The 5,228-nt window shown below is 37.8% G+C and overlaps 1 pseudogene across 1 annotated transcript; it reads left to right on the top strand.

The window, feature by feature from the left end:
• Nucleotides 1-2,236: 2,236 nt before the first annotated feature.
• LOC308438266 (large ribosomal subunit protein uL30-like 1) lies at nt 2,237-2,977 on the top strand (annotated as a pseudogene). Its single transcript has one exon. The product of its transcript is annotated as a large ribosomal subunit protein uL30-like 1 (transcript).
• Nucleotides 2,978-5,228: the final 2,251 nt, after the last annotated feature.

Below are 5,228 nucleotides of genomic sequence, written 5' to 3'. Positions count from 1 at the left end.
TGTTCATTGCAATAACTCATTGGTCTGCCGTGAGGCCTCTGGTTTCTGCTACTCTATCAGTATTGGGACTTCTCCCAGATATCCTGTTGTTGTCATGTGTCATGGAGGTACTATAGTCTCAGATCTATAGGACCAGCTTCTGCATTCCAACAGTTCGATAGGGTAGACATTGATTTGGGCCTGAGAGATATCTACACTAATCTATCCACCAGCTCTCTAGCTCTCTGAGCTGCCTAAGCAGCAACCACCCCATCCAGCCCCTACACCAGCCCCTTCCTCAACTCCCTGCAACCAGAGCCAAGGGTCCACTCTCTTGAGTGTTGCAGCTAGTAATGATGGTAAGGGTCAGTTCTCCTTCTCCGATGACCCCAGGGCCAGATCTACCTGACACAAGTGACAATGAGCAAGAGTCAAAGAAGAAATTGTTTTAAGTTTCTCCCGATTAATTTCAATGTTGACAAGAGGCTTGCTATAATTTGCTTTTATTATGTTTGGGTTTGTCCCTTGTATACCTAGTCTCTCTAGAAATTTTGTCATAAAAGTATTTTTATCATGTCTGTGGCCTTTTCTGCATCTAATGAGATGGTTCTGTGGTTTTTCTTTCAGTTTGTTTATATAGGAAATTACATTTGCCAATTTTCAAATATTGAATCATTCCTGCACCCTCAGGATGAAAACTACTTGATCATGGTAAGTGATCTTTTTTATGTTTTTTTTGGATTCAGTTTGCAAGTATTGTATTGGGTATCTTGGCATCTATATCCATAAGGGAAATTATTCTGTAATTCTTTCTTTGTTGAATCTTTTTGTGGTTTAGGGGTCAGGAAAACTCTAGCCTCATAAAATGAATTGGCCAATGTTGCTTGCTTCTATTTTGTAGAATAATTTGAGAAGTATTGGCATTAATTCTTCTTTAAAAATGTGGTAGAATTCTGCACTAAAACTATTTAGCCATGAGGTTTTATTGGTTGAGAGACTTTTAATGACTGCTTCTACCTCATTACTGGTTATAGATCTATATAAATTGTCTATCTGGTCTTGATTTAATTTTGGTAACTGGTATTTATTAAGAAAATTATGCATTTCCTTTAGATTTTTCAGTTTTGTGAAGTACAGTTTTTTAAAGCATGTTGCTATGATTATCTAGATGTCTTTGGTCTGTGCTGTGTTCCCCTTTTAGTTTCTTCTTTTGTTAATTTTGATATTCTTTCTTTGTCTTTTAGATAGTTTGGATAAGGATTTGTCTATATTGTTGAGTTTCTCAAAGAATAAACTCTTTCTTTTATTGATTCTTTATACTGTTCTCTTTGTTTCTATGTTATTGTTTTCAGTCCTCATTTTAATTATTTCCTGCAGTCTATTCCTCTTTGGTATAATTATTTCTTTTTGTTCTAGAGGTTTCTGGTGTGTTGTAGAGATGAAATCTCTCCAATTATTTTATTTATTTACTATATCATATTATTTATTAGTTGATACCTTTTCTTGTTTCTGTTGAAACCTGCTTTGTGTCCAAGTATAATGGTCAGTTTTGGATAAAGTTCCATGAGGTTCTGAGAAGGCAGATTCTTTTATGTGTGGGTAAAATTCTATAAATATTTGTTAGACCCATTTAGTTTATAGTGTCTCTTAGGGCTAGGATTTTTCTGTTTAGTTTTTGTCTAGATACTGTCCATTGGTTAAAATAGGGTATTAATACCTCCCAGCTATTAGTCTATGAAGGTAAATATGTGATTTAACCTTTTTTGTTTTCAAACTTGGATTCATTTGTGTTTGGGGCATAGTTGTTACATTGAAATCATCTTGGTGCATTTTGATGAGTATGTAATGTCCTCTATTTCTTCTGATTACTTTCGGTTTAAAGTCTACTCTGTTAGACACTTAATGTCTACACCAGTTGCTTCTTGGGTCCATTTGCATGATATATTTTTTTCCAACTCTCTCCCCTGAGATAATGTCTATCCTTAATGTTGAAGTGTGTTTCTTGGATGCCACAGAAAGATGGATCCTATTTTCACATCTATTATGTTAGTCTGTGTCTCTTTAAAAATATTTGTTTGTTTATTTATTTTAGCTATATGAGGATACTATAGCTGTCCTCAGACATACCAGAATAAGACTTCAGATTTCATTACAGATGGTTGTGAGCAGTCAGTGCTCTTCACTGATGAACCATCTCTAAGGACTATCTGTGTCTTTTAATTGTGGGTATTAAGATTCTTCGTGTTCGATCAGAAAGATGGCAGAAGAAGGGAAAAGAAAAAAGATCTCTTTAGTTCCAGAAAATCTCCTGAAAAAGAGGAAGGCTTATCAAGCCCTCAAAGCTATCCAGGCAAAGGAGACTCTTTTGGCAAAGAGAGAGAGAAAAGGTAAAGAATTTGGGTTTAGAGGACTAGTATCTTTTGTGCACAATTCCTGGCGGCAGCAATGTAACAAGGTGCGTGCCAGCTACTAGAAGTGAAGCCTCATGCTTTGGAGGTGCCTGATAAACACTCACTGTCCTTTGTTACACGCATGGAAAGGACTGAAGGAGTTAGTGTATTAGTAAAGAGCACCATCATGAAACTTTGCCTGAAGAAATTGTTCAGTGGTGATTTTGTCAAGGTCACCCCTCAGAGTGTAAAAATGCTGTGCACGGTGGAGCCTTATGTGACCTGGGGATTTCCAAATCTGGAGTCTGTTCAGGGACTCATCTTGAAACATGGACAAGCAAAGATTAATGATAAGACTGTCCTTTTGACAGACAGCACAATAATGGAGGAGCACCTGGGGAGATTTGGTGTCCTTTGCCTGGAAAGACCTCATCTATGAAATTGCCTTCCCTGGGAAGTATTTCCAGGAGATCTCTTCATTCCTGTGCCCTTTCCACGTCTCTGTGGCCCATCGTGCTACCAAGAATAGAGTGGGCTTCCTCAAGGTGATGGGCTCACCTGATTACTGGGGTGACTGCATCCACCAGCTCATCCGGCAGCTCAACTAGAGCAGGAGCAGCTTTATCAAAAACAACACATATTGGAAGTGTTTTTGTTGTTTAAAATATCAATTATCTTCAGAGAAGATTATTTTCTGCCTTCAAAACCTGAAGGAAGGGGCCAGGAGAACCACAGTAGAGTGTGTGAGCACCGACGACATTTAACAGAGTCAGTTCCATGGAAACCGGTAATTGTTCAGGTTGGCCGCCTGTCACTAAAATCAACGCACGCTGTGGAGAAAAGAAAGACCCTGCCTTCTATCTCGATGTTTAATGTTGGGTGGGCAACTAGCCCAAATACCCCTCCCACCCCTCCCACCACTCCAAAGCAGTGGTGAAAACCAAGGGCTTGAATCTGACAAACAGTGTCTTGGTTTTTATTTTTTATTTTGTCAGGGTAGATGTCCTTGTGTTTTGTTTGGTTTGTTCAAGGAAGGGTCTCCCTGTGTAATCCTGGCTGGCCTTAAACTCCACAGCAGTCTGCCTCCTCTTCTTCCTTCTCCTCTGATTATAGGTGTGTAAGCTGGGAGCTTGTTCTTCAGACAGAAGAGGTAGTTAAAAAGGTAACAAAGACCATGCTTGGTTTTGTGGTGTGAGGCAACTGCTCTGTCTTCCTTACAACCTCTTAGACTTGCTGTTCTGGGTCAGTGTAACTGCATTTGTACCCTGACCTACAGTGACAGTTCTTTTCTGTAGTTCAGGATTTAGGATGGGGGATCCCTATTCTAGAAAAAGATACAAGGTGCTGGAGAGATGGCTCAGTGGTTGAAAGCACTGACTGCTCTTCCAGAGGTCCTGAGTTCAATTCCAAACAACCATATGGTGGCTCACAACCATCTGTAATGGGAAAAAAAAAATACATCCATTAAAAAAAAAAAAGAATCTTGATGTTAAAAGATACTAATGATCATTGATTGTTGATTTCTGTTTTGTTTTTGTTGTTGCTGTTGGTGGTGGTGGTGGTGGTGGTGTGTGTACATGCATGCTTTCCTGCCTTTGTTTTTGCTAATTTGAGATTATTATTATTTCCTGTGTTTTTATGGGTGTATTTAACTCATTTAGGTTAAAGTTTTCACTTCCAGCACTTTCTGTAGGCCTGGGTTTGTAGATACATACTATCTAATGTATCTACATAAAATATTCAGGGGTTGCTGGAGTGAAATGGCTGCAATCTGGTGATTTTTTTTTTTATCTAGTGGTTAATTTTATCATGGACAATCTTATTTTCTCCACCTATGGTGACTGAAAGTTTTGTTGGGTATAGTAATCTAGGCTAGCACCTGTGGTCTTTTCAAATCTGTTGTACATCTATCCAGAACCTCTAAATTATTACACTCTCCATTGAGAGATCAGGTGTAATTTTAATAGCCTTCCTTTATATATTACTTAGCCTTTCTCCTTGTAACTTTTAATATTCTTTCTTTCTTTGTATACTTTGTGTTTTAATTATTTTGTGGGAAGAGGACTTTCTTTTCTGATCAAATCTATTTGGTGTTCCACATATGTCCTAAATCTAGATAGGCATGTTCTTTTTTAGGTTAGACATCTTTTCTTCTGTGATTTTATTGAAAATATTTTCTGGACCTTTGAGTTGGGAATCTTCCCCTTCTATTCCTAATATTCTTAGATTGGACTTTTCACAGTATCCCAGATTTCCTGGAAGTTTTGTGTCAGGAATAGTTTAGACTTAACATTTTGTTTGACTGAGATATCCATTTCCTCTATTGTATCTTCAGTGCCTGATATTCCCCCTTTCCATCTCTTTTATTCTGTTTGTGAAGCTTGCCTCTGCAGTTTCTCTTTGAATTCCTAACGTTTTTCATTTACTGAGTTCCCTTACTTTGCCTTCTCTTTACTGCTTCCATTTTCAGGACTTGAACAGTTTCATTCATTTTTCTTGGCAGTCTTCAAGGAATGTATTCATTTTCTTCAATGTTTGTGTTTGCATTGGTTTCTTTAAGGGATTTCTTTATTTCCACTTTAAGGGCCTCTATAATCTCTATATGGTTGATTCTAAGGTCTTTTTCTTGTGCTTCTGCTATGTCAGAATTTTCAGGGCTTGCTGGAGTAGAATAGCTATACTCTGGTGGAGATATATTGCCCTGAATCTTTGTATTGTATTCTTAAGTTGGCATCTAGGTATCTGGGTTTTGGGTGATTATAGGTCTAGGTGCTGATTTCTTGATTTGTCTTTGTTTGGGAAGATGTTTATTTTGCTCCTTGGTTTCTGTTTTCTTTATAGATATTTAGAAAGTGTGAT

The sequence above is a fragment of the Micromys minutus genome (genome assembly GCF_963924665.1).
Source record: "Micromys minutus genome assembly, chromosome: 27".
Taxonomy (NCBI): domain Eukaryota; kingdom Metazoa; phylum Chordata; class Mammalia; order Rodentia; family Muridae; genus Micromys; species Micromys minutus.
This window is presented reverse-complemented; position numbering and strand designations above follow the sequence as displayed.